Below are 19,413 nucleotides of genomic sequence, written 5' to 3'. Positions count from 1 at the left end.
AGCAAGCAGCGCCGTGCACGGGGAACGGGCCAGACGGGGCCAAAGCGGCACGTGTGAACCGGCCTATTCCGCTGGAGCAAAGCCCTGGCGGGTCGCTAGAGGGAGACCAGCGCCACCGAAAGCGTCGCCGAGGCAGAGGCGGGCACTTTGGAAGGCGAAGCTGCACTTAGCTTACCCTGCGCGGCGGCGGCGGCGGCGGCTTTTTCCGCTTGGCTCCGATGACCTGCGGGAAGCGAAGGGCTCCGCCGAGGCTCACCAGCCGCAGTTCCCGGCCCAGAAGCGGACGGGTTTGGTAGCCTTCCTCCGATTTGGAAGCCTCCCCCCCCACCCCCTACTTTCGCGGGGGAAAAAAAAAAAGCCTTGTGGATGAGCAGAAGCGGAACGGGGGACCCGAGAAAGGTAGGCGGCGGCGCGGCTCGGCTTTTCCCACCCACAGCCCCCCCTCCCGACCCCCACGCGAGACCGGCCCCCACGCGGGTTGAAGGCTGGCTTCTGCCCGCGCGCGCGCGCGCGGTATGGTGGTGGTGGGGAGTTGCGCTGAATCCTATGGTCCCGTTTCGATCCCGTCTCCCGATTTCCCCGGGCGAAGGTTGCTGGGTGTGTGTTTGTGTGTGTGTGGAGAATTCTCACGGGTGAAAATGGGAGGCGTTTGTTGGGGATTCTCACCTAGGCTTTCGGGATTTGGGTGTGTGTGTGTAATTTTAAGGGTGGGCAAGATGTGATTGTGTGTATTTGTGTGTGTGTATGTGTGTGTGTTAAGCCAGAATCTGTGGGATTTGCTACCTGTGGCTTTTCTGTTCTGTAACCTGAGCATTCAGTAGTAGCCACTCCTGTCGTTGGTCCTCCCAGCTCGATTTTTCATTATTATTATTATTATTATTATTATTATTATTATTATTATTATTATTATTATTATTATTATTATACACATGACAATATACACAGCAAACGAGATGACCATGTTGGATTTCGTATCCCAAATCACTAGTCGAACACTTCCCAAGCATTGCTGCTGCTATTATTATTATTATTATTATTATTATTATTATTATTATTTAATTGTTAGTGAGATTCACAGCCTTTGAGGTTGGTTAATAGCTCAGCAACTCGAGTCCTAACCAAGGACCTAGGAACTGTTAAGGTATCGTCGGAGGATGTAAGCTGTTCCGAGTAAGGTGATTTTTTGTAGAGTCAAAATGTTCAAGTCTGGCAAATTTAGAATTTCTAAATAGCGGGGTAGCCCTTTGGGTATTGCTCCAAAGGCTCCAATTACAATCGGGACAACACACGATTTCTTTTTCCACAGTCGCTCAACTTCAATTTGCAAGTCTCGCTACTTTGTGATTTTTTCTTGCTGCTTATCTTCAGTCCGTGCATCACCAGGTATTGCAATGTCAATGAACCATACTTTTTTCTTTTCAACTCTTGTTATGTCAGGTGTGTTGTGGACCAAGTGCCTGTCAGTCTGAATCCTAAAGTCCCACAAGATCTTGAGTTTCTCATTCGCTAAAACTTTCTCAACCTGATGTTCCCAGTGGTTTTTGCTGTATTATTATTATTATTATTATTATTATTATTATTATTTTGCAAGAAAGGCTTGGCTTTGTGCTGTGGGTTTGCGTGACTTGCCCTCTTCTTTGATGCACTGGCCCTTGACACTCCTGCCCTGGGATGGGCTGGATTTCAGCTTTCCTAATCTTTCCCTGGCATGGTTGATGAACAACTAATCTGGGTTAGAAGCCAGTAACAAGGTTGGAATCCATCTCCCCCACCCCCCAAAAACAGGTGAAGTTTTCCATAGGCTTTCTTTGGTTTGGGGCTTCTTATTTGGGTGAACGCTTGCCATTACAGTTTTGCAAACCCTGCTTGACAGCTTAAGGTGTTTATATAAATTTAAATTAAATCGTGGTTTATTAAAATTAAGGATGGGCACACACTGTTAGTTTTTGCAACCATATAAACTGGATCTCAGTGCACTTGTATGGCTAAATATGAGAACATCTCCTAATTCAAATTAAATTAAAAAAAAATTCAGAAACATCCCCCTGACTTTATTTACTTATTAAATTTATATGCGACCCATCTTACTGTCGAGGGATTCTTGAATGGCAAGTCCCACTTCGTTCAGCCAGTGTGCCAGAAAACTGATGCTGGTTGTGTATATTTACAGCACACAAAACTACAAGCTAGCCAACCTAGCTTTGGCCCAATGTGAACGCCCTCTGTATAATTAGGTGATGTTTTGGTGGGTTGTATAGATTCAGAAAAATGGGTAGAATTCTATTTGTGTTGTGCAGATATACTTTGGGGGAAACGAGACCTGGAGATTTGTCCATCTCCTGATAATACTTTTGGCCCCTATTTATGGGTGAAATGTTTGTGATTTGTCTCCTACGTAAGGGCTTGTGATTAGGAAAGAAAAGAAAAGCTTCAACTGGTAATATAATTGTATGTACAATAATTGGTACATACCAGGGGTGGGTTCTACTTACTGTACCTTTACTACCGGTTCGCAACGGGGCCGCATGCATGCACAGAAGCTTCCTGATGATGTTGGAGTCAGTGGGCGGAGCCTCCCACCAGTTTTACTACCAGTTCTTGCGAACCGGTCCGAACTGGGGGCAACCCCACCACTAGTACATATAGATAATTGGTAGGACAGTTGTATGTATTGTATAGCTAGACCTCTCTCTTAAAGCACCATATTGTCTATCACAATTGCTGAATTTGCACAGTGCCCTAAAGCAATGATTCTCAACCTTAGCGACTGTAAAATTTGTGGGTTTCAATTCCCAAAATTCCCTAGCCAATCCTTCTGGCTAGGGAATTGTGGAGTTGTTGAAGTCCACACAGTTGCCAATGTTGAGAAAAACTGCCCTAAAAGTACAGTACTTTTCTATGTTACTTCCATCCCATCCAGCTCTTTAACTGAGATGATCTTATCATCCCATCTTATAATGGGAATCCAGATTGGATGCCATTTTTGGGATTTCTGGAAATTTATAAAACCTGAGGAAGTTCTTTTCTGGCTCATTCTGTAACCAACCTCACTACCTGCCTGGATTGGAATGAAGTAACTCCTTTTCATTATTAGCTTCTCAACGGTCTGTATTTAAAGCAGGGGTGAAATCCAGCAGGTTCTGACAGGTTCTGGAGAACTGGTAGCGGGAATTTTGAGCAGTTCGGAGAACCAGCAAATACCACCTCTGGCTGGCCCCAGAATGGTGTGGGAATGGAGATTTTACAGTATCCTTCCCCTGGAGTGGGGTGGGAATGGAGATTTTGCAGTATTCTTCCCCTGGAGTGGGGTGGGAATGGAGATTTTGCAGAATTATAAGACAATTCCCCATTTATTCCTTCTATCTCCTGCTTTATCCGCAGTTGCCAATCCAAGAGAATTATGTGCCTTTGAGTCAGTGTTCATTCTTGGTGATTTCCTGGACAGGTCCCTGCAGTATTCTTGGCAAGACTTTGGAAGTGGTTTGCCCTTGTCTTCTTCTTCTTCCTGGGGCTGAGTGAGAAGGATTGACCCAAGGTCAGCCAGCTGGCTTCATGCCTAAAGTGAGTTGACTCACAGTCTTCCAGTTTCTGGCCTGTTGCCTTAACCACTACACCAAACTGTCTCTTTAATCCAAAGGAACTCCTCTCTTTTTTTTTATGCCATGATGGCTGAGTTAGTTCAAGAAACTTTCACACAGGACTTTGTGAAAGGTGTTCTGAGGATCCAAGTTTAGAATATCTGTTGAGTCACCCTTGTCTACACGTTCGTTGACACCTTCAAAATTCTCAAGATTTAGACCTGACGTACTTTGAATAAAGTTGGGGGAGAGAGGTCTCATGGAGTTTGCTTATTTCTACTTTTCTACCATCTTTCTTGTTAAACTGACGGTCACCAGCCTGCTTTCTTGCCCATTTTTAGAAATGGGTGTTTATATTGGCACTACATCAGTTGCCCTGTCAATTCAGCTTCTACAGTTTGGTGCTCTGTTGCTGGAGCGACTGCTGAAGGACTGAAATTGGGCAGCCAATAAATTTAAATCAATAAATATTCCATTTATTACTGTGGGTAAATGTTTCATGGATTTCTTAGTTTCCACATGGATATAAAATAAATGCATAGAGACACTTAACAGGAATCTAGCTGGACTGTTCCTTTATGTGCTGGATTGATGGCCTTGTTTTGGAATCGTTTTGAACATCACAGTCCCTCTGCTATCCTGCACTGATCTGCGTGAACAGGGGGTTGGACTAGATGACCTCCAAGGTCCCTTCCAACTCTGTTACTGCTACTGTAAGATCTCAAGAAATTATTAGATAGCCTTTTAAAAACTGAACAGCTTTCAGATTCGCCAGATTGAATGGCAACTATTGTATTCTTGTTTTCCAAAACCCTTTCTTTGCTTCTGTCAATCAATTGGAATAGAGCTGGAAGGGACCTTGGAGGTCTTCTAGTCCAACCCCCTGCTCAAACAGGAGACCCTATACCACTTCAGACAAATGGCTGTCTAGTCTTTTCTTAAAAACCTCCAGTGATGAAGCCCCTACAACTTCTGAAGGCAAGCTGTTCCACTGGTTAATTGTTCACACTGTTAGGAAGTTTCTCCTTAATTCCAGATTGCTTCTCTCCTTGAGTAGTTTCCATCCATTGTTTCTTGACTTGCCTTCTGGTACTTTGGAAAATAGGTTGACCCCCTCCCTTCTTTGTGATAGCCCCCGAGATATTGGAATACTGCTATCATGTCACCCCTAGTCCTTCTTTTCTCTAGATTGGTCATACCCAATTCCTGCAATCATTCTTCATATGTTTTAGTCTCCAGGACTTTAATCATCTTAGTTGCTCTTCTTTGCACTTTTTCCAAAGTCTCAAACATCTTTTTTGTAATGTGGTGTCCAAAACTGGATGCACTATTCCAGATGTGGCCTTACTTTATAAAGAGGTACCAATACTTCATGTGATGTTGATTCTATGCCTCTGTTTATACAATCAAGGATTGTATTAGCTTTTTTTTTTGGCTGAATAGTACTTTTTGTTGTTTATGTATGGCTGCCATTCAAAGAGGAAGATCAGCCTTATACATTTGAACCTCAATCCATAGTGGGGAAGGGTTGTTCATATGTTCGATTCTTTCTGAGTCCTTAGAGAAATGTATTGGGTGATGCTTATGATTTTGATTCGCATAATAAGGGGATTATGAACAAAGTAGTTCATGCAATCTTATTTCCTATGAAAGCAGTTTTCTGTCCATTTGGACTGTCTTTGCCTAAAATTCTGCTAGCCACTCAAGGGAAACAAGTGAATTCTGAGTTGTGTTTATCTTCTTTATCATCCATATTAGTAGCAAAACAACCATAGTTCGCCAGTGCCGCCTACTCACGTGTCCTTCTTGAATTTTCCAACCTAACCGCCAGACCTGGTGTTTCCTATAACTTCCCATCAGAGGTGGGTTTCAGCAGGTTCTGGAGAACCGGTAGCGGAAATTTTGAGTAGCTCAGAGAACCACCTCTGATTGGCCCCACCCCCATCTATTCTCTGCCTCCCGAGTCCCAGCTGATTGGGAGGAAATGGGGATTTTGCAGTATCCTTCCCCTGGAGTTGGGTGGGAATGGAGTTTTTACAGTATCCTTCCCCTGATATGCCCACCAAGCCACGCCCACCAAGCCACACCCACCGAACTGGTAGTAAAAGATTTTGAAACCCACCACTGCTTCCCATCAAAAAATTCATCCCATGCCACGTTTTTAATTTTCACTTTGGAGATGAGTTCCATTAGGTGCGAGATTTATTCTATTGTCCCAGTCTATTTCCGATAGAACAGTCAAATCCACCGAGGGGGAGAGTCTTCCTGGTGTATTTTCTCTTTATTTTGCACAAGGTTTTATTCGGTCCCTCTGAAATATGGTTCCTCAGGAAGAGATGCTATTGCTGCAAATTTTGTCATGATTGTCCCAGAACAATATAGGGTTGTTGTTGTTTTTTTAGGAGCACTGCTTGAAATTCTCCAGATTGATTTTGGGGAGATATGACACATTTCATCTCCACTTGTGGAGTGCTAGATAGCTTGCAAACAGTACCCAATTCTTTTGGGGAAAAAGAGTGGGAACTGAGATTTCTTGAAGGCAAACTAGAGCTTTATTTTTCTCCCCCAAAAGGTAGGAGTCAGTATTTCGAAAAGAATTGCGTAGTTTTAATATACCTATAATTATCCATCCCTTGCAGTTTTCTCCTTGTTCTGGTTTTTATTTTGTTTTGTTATGCATGAGCACATAACACGTTACAGACAGGGTGGATAAAAATCAATGATTTTTTAAAAAAAATAAAAAAAAATCAGATTTTTTTATTTAAATCGGATTTTTTTTTATTTTTATCAAATTTATTTTAATAAAAAACTTTTGGGGTAAAAATCTATCGTAAGATAGTTTTCTATTTAAGATACATAAATAATTTAGTTTATTCAGCATGAAATGGAGCTTAGTTATGTAGCATGAGGCTGTATATTCTGCAACACTGGGACTATCGGTGAGTCAACAGTGGGTCAAAGGAGTAGCAGAGATGACAGTTGCTCTTTAAAAATTATGATTTAAATCGAGTTGATTTAAATCAAGCCTTTTTAGTAGTGATTTAAATCGTGATTTAAATTGTGATTTAAATCAACTCGATTTAAATCAAATCCACCCTGGTTACAGATAATCCTCAAATCCACAGTTAGGATCAGAATTTCCACTGCTAGCAAGATGGCCATTAAGTGAGTCTGATTTTAGAACCTTTTTTTTTTTTTGCCACAGTTGTGAAACGAATCATTTTAGTTGTTAAGTAGATCATGCAGTTGTTGAGCGAATTTGGGTTCCCTCTTTGACTGCTTGTCAGAATCTGGCTGGGAAAGTCTCAAAGGGCAATCACATGACCAAGGGATCCTTCGAACATCGTAGATACATGCGCCTGCATATTTGTCATGTTGATTGTGAGGATACCACGACAATTATATACGCGAGGACTAGTTGTAAGTCACCTTTTTTTAATGCTGTTGTAACTTTGAACGGTCGCTGAATGAATAGTTGTAAGATGAAGACTACCTATATAGGATTTTGCCCACATGAGCAACAGAACAGCCTGAACAATAGAAATATGTAGAATGTCCATTTATACAGGTAGTCCTCAACTTAAAATCAGGGTGGATAAAAATCAATGATTTTTTTTAAAAAAAATTTTTTTATTTAAATCGGATTTTTTTGATTTAAATCGGATTTTTTTTTAAATCAGATTTTTTTTATTTTTATTGAATTTATTTTAATAAAAAACGGGGTAAAAATCTATCGTAAGATAGTTTTCTATTTAAGATAGATAAATAATTTAGTTTATTCAGCATGAAATGGAGCTTAGTTATGTAGCACAAGGCTGTATATTTTGCAACACTGGGACTATCGGTGAGTCAACAGTGGGTCAAAGGAGTAGCAGAGATGATAGTTGCTCTTTAAAAATTATGATTTAAATCGAGTTGATTTAAATCAAGTCTTTTTACTAGTGATTTAAATCATGATTTAAATTGACTCGATTTAAATCAAATCCACCCTGCTTACAATAGTTCATTTAGGGACCTTTCAAAGTTACAACGGCACTGAAAACAGTGACTTATGACCGTTTTTCACTCTTGTGACATTTGTAGCATCCCCACGATCACGTGATCAAAATTCAGATGCTTGGCAACTGACAACTCAACAACTGTTGCTATGTCCCGATCACCTCTTGTAACTCTTCGACAAGCAAACCAATGGGGAAGCCAGATTCACTTAACAACCGTGTTACTAACATCAACTGCAGTGATTCACTTAACAACTGTGTCAGGAAAGGTCATAAAATGGGGGAAAGCTCCCTTAACAAACACCTCACTTAACAACAGAAATTTTGGGCTCAATCATGGTTGTACTTCGAGGATTACCTGCATGAGTATAATCTAAATGTATGCCTAAAATTTGCTGACATTATTTGAAAAGGAACATTTCTGCCAGAGGAATGGTGTTTTGTTAACTCCTGGGAACTTTGTCACTACAGTACTTCGTTCAAAGCTGGATTTTTCTGCACTGTACTGTAGAGCTGTTGGAAACAGATTTCCGTAAAGACTGTTTTCAGTTTGACTAATAGAGCACAGAGATTTAGTTGGCTGTTTCCCATTCCAGGAAAAGGCTCCTCATCCAGGCTTTCTGAGAATATGGAGTGAGACTTGCTTGGATTGTCATGAGCAAAGTGGAAGAGGATGACCCTGGATGAGTTTCATGGAACTGTTGGAATAGGGAAGGGGTGTCAAACTCAAGGTCCAGGGGCCGGATCCGGCCTATGGAGTGCTTAAATCTGGCCCGCGGGGCTGTCCTGAAAACAGCGAAGGACTGGCCCACGGTGCCTCTGCCAAAGAAAAGGGAGCTTGGGAGGGCCGCGTGTGGCTCTCCCAAGCTCTGTTTACGCTGGCAGAGGGTTGCAGGAGGCCGTCACAGCCGAAAACGGAGCTCGGGAGCCTATTTTCCACTGGCAGAGCACTCAGACCACCACAGATGCCCTGACACGAGTGATGTTGAGCTGGCCATGCCCCCTGGCCATGCCCACCCCACCCCCGAGATAAAACACAACCCTGATACGGCCCTCAATGAAATCGAGTTTGACACCCCTGGAATAGGGCATGCATGGATTTAGTCTTCAAAGCAGTTTTTCTCAACTTTAGCCTTTTAAAGATCTGTGGATTTCAACTCCCGGAATACCCATGGCTGGGTTAGGTTTTCTGGGAGTTGGAAGTCCACACATCTTAAAGCGGCTCAGATTGAGAAACATTGCTCCGAGTTATCCTCTTACGAACATGGCAGCAATCACTCCTACTACAACAGCCCTTTCTCTAGTTTCCCTTCCCCTTTTCTCAAGGGTTTATCTCTTTCTGGAGTTTTTTCTGGAGTTTAGCTCAATCGAGCAAAGATCTCCTACCCCTCTTGACAATGATGTATGCCTTTTCTCTCTGAAGGAATAAGTCTTTCCTTACTTCTTTAGCTTGGTTGTTCCAGATCAGCATCCCAGCCTTGAGCAAATTTTTTTTAAAAAAAAAACCAAAAGAGGACATCCACTGATATCTCTAGAGCCAGCAGGCTCCTCCATCAGGGTCAGAGAAATGAATGTCTACTTTTAAGTGGCATTGACTGCAGCTTTTAAAAAATAAATCTGAGCTATGGTCACACATGTGAAGGAAACGGATTTATTTTCAGAAGCAATTAGGATGCATTGTCTTAACAAGGTCTGCCCTTATCAAAGCATTCACCTGGCCTTTTGGAAATTCAATATTTCTGACATTCACGTTGGCATCTCTGGGAGGAGGGAGAAGTTGAATCTAGGTGTGGGTCTATCCAAGTGTCCATGTACACAGTGTTTCCATATGAATGAGAACAACAAACCCTAATTCTCTTGCCAAAATAAACAGTCACATAATTTGGTTTCAGCTCAATATACTGTGCACACACAGCCGCTGTGTTTATAGATCAGTTTCTAGCAGTGTTGTATAAACCTGGCCTATTGCATTTAATTCTGCAAAATATGATTAAAGAAACCACGGCTTAATTTTATCTGTGAACCCAGTCTGTATCACTATTGTTCAAGTCCAAATTACTACCCCACTTCGTTAGGTGTAGTTTACACATGGTAAAAATCTATAAAGTGCCGTATTTTTCAGACTATAAGACTCACTTTCCTCCCCCCCCCCAAAAAAAGTGGGTGGAAATGTCTGTGCGTCTTATAGAGCGAATGTTGCTGAAGCCCCGCCCACCCGCTGGCCCTCGATAGGTGGCAGCGATCACCGCAGCCTGGAACAGCTGATTGTCGGTATTCCGGGAGGCCGATCCAACCGCCAATCAGCTGCTCTTACTAAATCAGGCTGTGCTGAAGCTGACCAGGCTGTTTGCTGGCAGAGTTTTTTTTTCTTGTTTTCCTCCCCAAAAGCTAGGTGCGTCTTATAGTCCGGAGCGTCTTAGAGTCCAAAAAATACAGTAGTTATTTTAGTTTTGCATTACCGCATTCTAAGAGTCTAGCCAATGGTGGCTTGCTTAATAAATGTAAACATACCATGGTTATGAAATACAAACCCAGTTCAAATTTTGAATCTCTCAGAAGGCCAGAAACTTCCTTTAGCTGATGGTCAGTGGAGAGGAGAAGAACTGATGTTACTGGTTCTGTTCCCACTTTTCCATGTTCTTTTATCTAAAGATTTTCTGCTTTCTAGCTAATATAAATCGCACGGCACAGCTGATCATCGGAAACACCAGTTTGTCTGAGCCGGTAGCAATTTTTTTATTACCAGTTCTTCTGAACCGGTCTGAACCGGTAGCATTTCACCCCGTCTCAACCCTTCTGCTGATGGCCCAGGGTGACTTCCTTGTTTTATTGGAAACAGTGTAGTCCATGGTACATCTGTCCAGACCAGTCTTTCTCAACCTTGGCAACCTTAAGATGTGCGTAAATTGACACATTTTAAAGTTGCCAAGTTTAAGAAACATTGGTCTAGACTTTTGTAGTTGGAAAACAGTAGAGTGCACTTAGCAGCATCTCTACCCAACTGATCTTCAGGTAATGTTTTGAGCTGCTTTGGGTTCCTCTGAATTTGACAGTACCAGGCTTTGGGGCTATTTTAAAGGGACCCAAAACAGACTTTTCTGCAACAGTAGATCCATTTTCACTCAAAATTCTTCGTGCAGGAAAAGTCCTGAAGATTGTGTGGTATGTACATAACATGTTGTGAAGTTCTTGGTGTGTTCTGAGCTCAGTTGTTTTACCGGCAGATGTTTCTTTACCCAATTAGTTAACATCAGTATGCGTGAATGTGGAAGTGCAACAAATCCCACAGTTACACTGATAGTGCTAAATAGTTGGGTAACAAAACATCTGCAAAAAAACCCAACAACCAAGCTCTGAGATCATCAAGAACTTCACACTTATGCGAAGAATATGCAAATATTCTCTTCTATTGGAATATAATTGTTTTGGCTGACAGCTCTAACCTTCCATGTATATTGTACTGGAAACATCTAGAGCATGGGACTGCAACCTTAAATACTCAAAGAGCCATTTGGACCTGTTTCCTACAGAAAAGAAAACACCGGGAGCCACAAAACCTGGGTAGGTGTGGCCAACTCGATGTCACTCACTTCCACCAGTCACATGACCCCCCCCCCAGCCATGCCTACCCAGCCGGTCATTAGGGCAGAGAACCAGTTGTTAAAAAACACTGAGAACCACAAAATCCTTTTGACATATCTCTCTCTCCCCTCCCTCCCTCTCTCCCCCCCCTCCCTCTCTCTCTCTGTATCTCTCTGTCTCTGCCCTGGCCGCTTCTCCCATCCCCCGCTGTCACCCTCACCTTCTCAGGCCAGGTGAGGAGTGACTGGGAGGGGAGGGCGAAGGGCGGGGCCAGCCAGTGGTGGGATCACCTGACAGGGAGCACAGCAGAGGGCCCAAAGAGCCACATGCGGCTTCGGAGCCGCAGGTTGCTGACCCCTGATCTAGTGTCTACTATGAGCTTATAGCACAACAAAGTCATTTGCAATTCTGAGAAATACAGTGATCAACTCTCCAGGGCAGAGGAGGCCTGAGAAGAGGGCAGTCTTGTCTTATCAACAAAGCATACAGCCGTGGCAGATACCAGAGTCTGAATGCAACTGGTCCTTTTCATGCAGCCAGCCTCCCTATCAGTCTAGCACAGCAGCACTGGATGAATGTGGCTTGTCCGAAACAGCATGGAGATGAGGTGGTCAATGGCCATAAATAGCACTTTTGTTCCCTGTTTGTATGCGGCAAATAATGTTTTACTTAGTTTGGAAATAGATTTTTTTGTGTGATGGGGAATAGTATTGATCACTTTGTATGCTTACGTGCGTTCACTTGTTTCTTCAAGCTATTTCTGTTAAAATTGCAGAGATCTAATCCAAAAGACTTGAGGGCTAGGACAACCTGAATTTCAGTGATGCAAATAAAGAGATAGGGCGGAAATTTGTCTGTGGCAAACCATCTTTAACACTGATGCTCAACCTGAAACCCTGATTTGCATGCCATTCCCCATATATATGCTTTCAAGAGTATAGCAGCTTTCAAACCGACTGATGAAGTGTAATGTTTGTGTAACAGGACGAGAAAATGGGGAGGTAATCACATTCTCCATATTTAATGTGCATAAAGTTAGATAAAATGTAAATCCAAGTTTGATTCTGTGCTAACCTATTTGCTTATGCAGGTTTAGCTCACGTTGTAGAGTGCTCTCCACTTCTCACCCTAAAACTTGAACCCCTGGACATGAAACAAGTAGGAAAAAAAGATAGACATCAAATACAAAGTTATGTCCTTGGAACAGTTGTCATTGTTGACCTACGAACAATGGAATTTAAGATGATGAGTTGATTTTCAAGGAAGTCAGAACTGGTTGTGTTTCTGAAGTCATCAGAAATATTAAATAGAGAGGAACAAGGAAGAAAAGAGTTGAGGTCATCTTACAATAAAAGGTGACCCTGAAAATCATGGGCTGGTGCAGGATGCAAATCAGAACACTATTCCATGAGCTACCTATTATGGTTTGTAAATCATGATTTATGATTCAGTTAATGTGTGAACTCACTCAGTTTAACATACCACTCTATGACAATGTGTTAATTTGTGGTTACTTTTAGCATGTTGTATGTATGGATTAGTCTTTACTTAAAATCATGCCAATGCTACGCCATTGTTGGTCATCTAGGCCACAGTGGCTTGGCTGGTATAATAAATTGAACCACAACGTGACTTGTGACTTAACACGGAGGTATAAACCCAACCAATACTGTATATTCAATAAATCTTTTTAAAAATAATTACATATTAGCATACACTGTGAATCCCATCACATACTTTTGTGCCCGTTCATAATGTGCTTTGAACTGGAAGTGAGATCTGGCATGAATTAAACCTCTTTGGGAAAGGATCTTTTGAGAAAATTATATGTTGGGAAGAATTTTTTACCTCAGCCCATTTCTCTTGATAAGTTCTTACATGAAGATTTTTTTTCCTGCATTGGAGAAGATTCCGCCATGGTATGCCGTCTGCAGTGGTGGGTTTCAAAATTTTTTACTATGGTCCTGTGGGCGTGGCTTGGTGGGCGTGGCAGGGGAAGGATACTGTAAAATCTCCATTCCCTCCCCACTTCTGGGGAAAGTTACTGCAAAATCCCCATTTCTTCCCAATCAGCTGGGACTTGGGAGGCAGAGAATAGATGGGGGTGGGGCCAGTCAGAATTTTTACTACCAGTTCTCCGAACTACTCAAAATTTCTGCTACCGGTTCTCCAGAACTGGTCAGAACCTGCTGAAACCCACCTCTGGCCCTCTGCCTATACCGTTGGAACTTTGAACGGTCACTAAACGAATGGTTAGTAAATCAAGGACTACCTGTATCTCCAGAATCAGTAGCATGGATGTCTTATTTTGGAGAATGACAAAGTTTCAATCATCTACCTCAGCATTAGATTTACAGCACGAAGAAATGGAAGATGCCAAAAGAATAGAAAAACATATGACTGATTGGAAGTATTGTATTTCCAAAGGTTTGATATCCGAGAAGAACATGCTAAAATATACATACAGCATATGAAAAAGTGTTGAAAACTCTCTCTTTTTAATTTAGAGCTGTTTTGGACATCTGGATGAAAGCCATAATGTTAACTGTAAAGCGCAAGATACTTAAATCGATGCTCCAGAAGTCATGATTAAAAAGCCAGCTTAAGGGAGCTTTCTCTTATAATCTGTCAGTGACCAGTTTTGACCTAGCAGTAAATATCTTCTTTATGGATATAGTTCTATAGAGAAGGTTACTTCCTGAGAATAATAGGGCCTATTCATTTATATCACCCCTCCCCCAATCAGATAGATTAAAAAAAAATATGGTGGGCTTCAATTTCAATAATCCTTAACCAAAATAGTGTCTGGCTAGGTCTTGAAGGGCTGACTTAGTTGTAGCAATGCAACCTCTTTTTCTTTTCTTTTTCTTTTTTTGCAGATTCTGATTTCATTTATCCTGAAGTTCTATTTTTCAAAGAGTTGGAACCACAGGAAGCCATAAAAAAGTCAGGGTCGGCATTGCGATGCATCTCTAACCCTGTTCCTTTTGTCCATGTATATACAAAAGGGGGAGGGAATGCATCCAGATGTGGCTTCCACCATCTTGGCCTTGTTTACTCTGCCTTCCTCCTGCAGATGTGGTTCCTTTTGATAGTGTGGCAGTTCTTTGTACTCCTTTGATCTTCATAACTATTTTGCAAAAAGGGAGAGAGTGCCTGAGCCCGAAATCTGTCACTAAGCTTCAGGGCAAGGTGGGGATTTTGAATTTTTTATTTTATTTTAATTTTTATTTTATTTCGAATTTATATACCGCACCTTCTCCCGAGGGACTCAGGGCGGTGTACAGCCAGATAAAAACATACAATACAAACATTAAAAACAATTAAAAGGATATATATTAATTTGGCCCCAATTTAAAATAACAAACCAATTAAAAATATTTTAAAAATATGTTAAAAAATATGTTAAGCCAGCCTGGCTTGCTGAAAAAAGAAAGTTTTAAGGGCATGTCGGAAGGCACCGAGGACTTGGATTCTCCTTATCTCTGGAATTTTGATCTATTTATCCTCTTCCAACCTGTGGCTACCATGTTAATTTTGCTCTTTTGACTCAAGCAAGCTGGGCAGATCTGCCAACTGTTTTTCCTTCCTCCCTGGTGTTATAAAATTTATCTGTGCTGTGGGTATGGTCCCTCAGCATTTTGGCATCTCTAAGCAAGCTTTTGCTCTGAGTTGTTTTGCGATACCTTTGCAAGCCATTGGATGTTATAAAAAGCTGGGGCATAGTCAGAACAACAGAGTTGGAAGGGATCTTTTAGCCCTGTGCTGGCGAATTTATAGCACGGACGCCAGAGGTGGCACACAGAGCCCTTTCTGTGGGCATGCGTGCCGTCGCTCCAGCTCAGCCAGCTGGTCATTGGGTTTCCGAGGCATGCATGCGCGCCAGCCAGCTGGTTGTTGGGTTTCTGGCGCTCTAGGACGCACGCATGGACACACACACACACACACACACACACACACACACACACACGGGCCTTCCAGTTTGGGCACTCTGTGCCTAAAAGGTTCACCATCACTGTTCTAGTCCAACCCCCTGCTATGGCAGGAAACATTATACTATTTAAAGACAAATGGTTGTCCAATCTCTTCTTAAAAACTTCCAGTGTTGGAGCATTCACCATTTCTGGAGGTAAGTTGTTCCACTGATTAATTGTTCTCAATGTTAGGAATTTCCTCCTTAGTTCTAGGTTGCTTCTCTCCTTGATTAATTTCCATCCGTGGCGCTTGTCCTGCCTTCAGGTGCTTTGGAGAATAGGTTGACTCCAGGGATGAAATCCAAATTTTTGCCCCAACCGGTTCTGTGAGCGTGGCTTGGTGGGCATGGCAGGGGAAGGATACTCCACAAAATCTCCATTCCCACCCCAATCCAGGGGAAGGATTCTGCAAAATTGCCAGTCCCACCCCATTCCAGGGGAAGGAAACTGCAAAATCCCCATTCCCTCCCCACTCCTGGGGGTAGGATATTGTAAAATCTCCATTCCCACCCCACTCTGGGGCCAGCCAGAGGTGGTATTTGCTGGTTCTCTGAACTAATCAAAATTTCCGCTACCGGTTCTCCAGAACCTGTTAGAACCTGCTGGATTTCACCCCTGGTTGACTCCCTCTTCTTTACGGCAACCACATAAATGTTGGTACACTGCTATAATGTCACCTCTCTTCCTTCTTTTTACTAGACTAAACATACCCAATTCCTGTAGCTGTTCTTCATATGTTGTAGCCTCCAGTCCCCTAATCATCTTTGTTGCTTTTCTCTGAAAGTTGGTTTATATCTAACTGGTTCTGAGAACATGTTAAGCGCTAATATGCTTAGTACAGAGATGCGCAACCAGCCATCCTTCTGCTGATGCTGTAATACAGTGCCCAGGTTCTCTAGAAGCAGAAATGCATGTAAAATGCTAGGAGATGTTTTGCATGCCTGAAGGCCATAACTTACTGTACTTCCTCATATGTTAGTAAATCAGATTAACTAAATTAATTGTGATTTAACCAATTTTTTAAAAATTTTTTATTGAATTTATATACCGCCCTACTCCCAAAGGACTCAGGGCGGTGAACAGCCATAGAATAAAACATATAAATACAAAATTTAAAATAAAATAAAATGAATTAAATAATTTGGCTGAACAAATTTAAAACCCCAATAATTTAAAACCAAATTTAAAATTTCCATTTAAAAAGAGGAAAGACAGGTCAGGCCAGCTTGATGAAATAAGAAAGTCTTGAGCGTGCGACGGAAGGTACGCAGATCCGGGATCCTCCGTATCTCCGGGGGGAGCTCGTTCCAGATAGTAGGTGCCCCCACAGAGAAGGCTCTCCTTAAATCTGATTAAGCAAGCCGTACTTTAAAATCAGCACAGCAAATTAGATCTTTGACCCATCAAACCCAACAGAGTTGTTGTTCAAATAAGATCTTTCTCAGCCCTTCCCTTATGAAATCTTCTAATCAAAACAAATTAAAACTGCGCAGCTGAACTCTAAGGTCAATGTCCACTTACTTCTGCCCATCCAGGATGACCCAACAGGATGGGTATACTCCAAATCCTGTCAATCGAACAGTGTCACCTCGTGGTGATTCTGTGCTTGCCCTCTGAAACTTGATATATCTATCAAGAGATCTGTGCCTTTTCCACCCTTAGGACATTTAGGAAACTTTTGAAAAATATCTAGTTGTTCTCCCAGGCTTTAGAATAAAGTGGTTGTGGAGCCCCATTTAGTTGTATTTAGTTATGTTTGCCTAGGGCTGGTGTGTATTTTTCTTTAAGTTGGCCAGGTTTTTTTCCTATGTATGATTTTTCTTCTTTTGTGCGTAAGCTACCCAGAGTTATCAAAGAGTTGGGCAGCCCCAACAATGGACTTAAATAAATAAAACTCAAACTGGGGAACAGGAGGGGTCAAGCAGGTATAAGTGAGGATGTCCTGCAAGAAGAGGTGGGATTCAGCCGGTTCAGACCGGTTTAGGTGAACCGGATGCTAATTTTACATCTGGTTCGCCGAACTGGTAGTTGCAAGGACTGACTGGCCCCTCCCCCCTGCCCTGCCCCTCCCAGAAGTCTCCAGGTGGCCCATTTTGGATGCTAGGTAAGTGCAGCGCCCCGGAGGCTCTGGGAGGACGAAAAACAGGCCTCCCGGAAGTCTGGAAACGGGCCCGTTTCCAGCCTCCGGAGAGCCTCCAGAACCCGGGGGAGGCCGTTTTCGCCCTCCCGGAGGCTCAATAAAAGCTTCCAGAGCTTGGGATGGATGAAAATGCCCCCTCCACCATGGTGCAGGAGGCTGAGTAAGCCACCCCCAGCATGGCCACGCAACTGGGCAGAGAACCGGCTGCTAAAATTTTTGAATCCCACTCCTGGTTTATAGCCTTGTGAGGTCTCTCCTGCCAAGCCAAGATCACTTTTATACTTGTCTACTCCAGAATGGAAAACTAACCCTTAGCATCTGCTTCAGTTTGCTCTCAGAGTTGACACCCAGATCTCAGAGACTCTGGATGGTGTTTACCTGATACCAATAGGAGTTTTCTGCCTGTAGCAACAAGGAGAAACTTTTTTTTTTTTTTTAAAGGAAGTGCAACATTTGTCAGCGGACTGTGCTTTGGCAATGGGTAGGGCCAGCAAGAGGAAAAAAAAACTATTTAATTTTAAAAGCTGAATTAAAACAGACGAAATGACCATACCGTTGATATTCTAGCTCCCCATGTTGTTAATTATTTTTCTGCCCTGTCATCTTAAAACTTACAGTTGGTGATAATACTTTAATGGGTTTGGTGGGGGGGGGTACCCTCAAATCTTTATGTGGGGGGGGAGTGCCCACATTGTTCCTCTTTTGAGTTACTGGCTTAGTTGACTCTATTCTATCTTATATGTCAATGTTTAATATTGAAAGTTCCATGCTGGTTGCCAGTTGTTTTTCAGGCTCAGCAAATTGTGGGTTTATCCTTTAATCCTCTCATAGTGGAAATTTCAGAGGAGGGGGGGAAATGGAAGAGAGACACTGCAAGACTGAAGCCTTAAACATTTAACTCCAATGCTGTGTTTTAAGCCTTAGCGTGGTTCCCCCATAGGTGATCTGAAGCTGCAGAGAGGCAAATGCATGGCATTTATGCAAAGAGACTGGCAATAAAAGACTTTATTTCATTTTAAATAGACATCCTGGGTCTTTTCTTCACCCAGCAAAGTAGAGAAGTATACCTCCAGCATTATCCAAGTCATGGGGTGGAAGAGTAAATATGACGGGCTGTTTTATAAACCTAATTTAACTCTGTGTTAGAACACAACAGCCAGGGAGATTAGAGGCCCGTTAAGCCTAGGGCTCTCTGGAAAGAATGCAACAGCATTAGCTCCAATAACCAAATGCATGTTAATTTGCCAGCTTCTTCAGCTTGTATATAAATTAATTTTGCAGGAGGAAATTCTAGCTTAAAGGCATGTATAGCATCTGGTAACTGCACTGTGTTGCGCAGACTCTAGATAAAATGTGGGTTAAAAGCGATGATAAATGCACCCGCGCGCTTGCAGATGGATTATTTTTTTGTGTTATTTGTCTGCTGATTGTAGTGGAAAATGCCTGTACCTCTAAAAATCCTAGAGGTAGTGATGTTTTTCTAAGAGAATGGCAGGGTGTATGGTTTGCTTAATTTCTGGTTTGAATGCTACCGTTAGAGGAGTAGGAATTGTATCATTTAATTGTACTATTTTATTTCTGTTTTAGATTTGGGTGTGGGGGGGTGTCACCTGGTTCCAGAATGGCTTTGGCTGGTTTATAGTTTAAAAATTAAACATTTTGTCTTGAAAAAAACGTAATGACCCTTTTATTTTAAAGGATTGAACCCTTGTGCATATGTATGCCATTTTGTTTTTCCAAAATTTTGACAAGATGTGTTTTGCATTGGTGTTTTGGCAAAGAGTTAATACATTGTAAGTCTGCACAACTCTTTTCCAACAAAGGAAAATTTCCTTTTAAAACATCCAACCCCATCCTTGAAATCTGGCCTATTTCATAGCATCCTCTTGTCTATACATACTAGAGCTAGATCAGGGGTGAAATCCAGCAGGTTCTGACAGGTTCTGGAGAACCGGTAACGGAAATTTTGAGTAATTCGGAGAACCGGCAAATACCACTTCTGGCTGGCCCCAGAGTGGGGTGAGAATGGAAATTTTGCAATATCCTTCCCCCAGGAGTGGGGAGGGACTGGCGATTTTGCAGTATCCTTCCCCTGGATTGGCGTGGGAATAGAGATTTTGCAGTATCTTGCCCACCAAGCC

General features: G+C 42.3%; 1 protein-coding gene across 2 annotated transcripts in view; it reads left to right on the top strand.

The window, feature by feature from the left end:
* The first annotated feature begins 270 nt into the window (after positions 1–270).
* The window catches only part of EPS8 (EGFR pathway substrate 8, signaling adaptor), a 166,267-nt gene continuing 147,124 nt past the window's right edge, over positions 271–19,413 (top strand). For both annotated transcript variants that reach the window (XM_070947110.1, XM_070947109.1), the window contains exon 1: positions 271–399. The gene's annotated coding sequence lies outside the window, so the exon portion shown is untranslated. The remainder of the gene's footprint in view (positions 400–19,413) is intronic.

The sequence above is a fragment of the Pituophis catenifer genome, unplaced genomic scaffold (assembly GCF_029215685.1).
Source record: "Pituophis catenifer annectens isolate HBS135680 unplaced genomic scaffold, rPitCat1.0.hap2 SCAF_7, whole genome shotgun sequence".
Lineage (NCBI taxonomy): Eukaryota > Metazoa > Chordata > Lepidosauria > Squamata > Colubridae > Pituophis > Pituophis catenifer.
The sequence above is the reverse complement of the archived record's forward strand: the minus strand, read 5'-3'. Positions and strand labels throughout refer to the sequence as shown.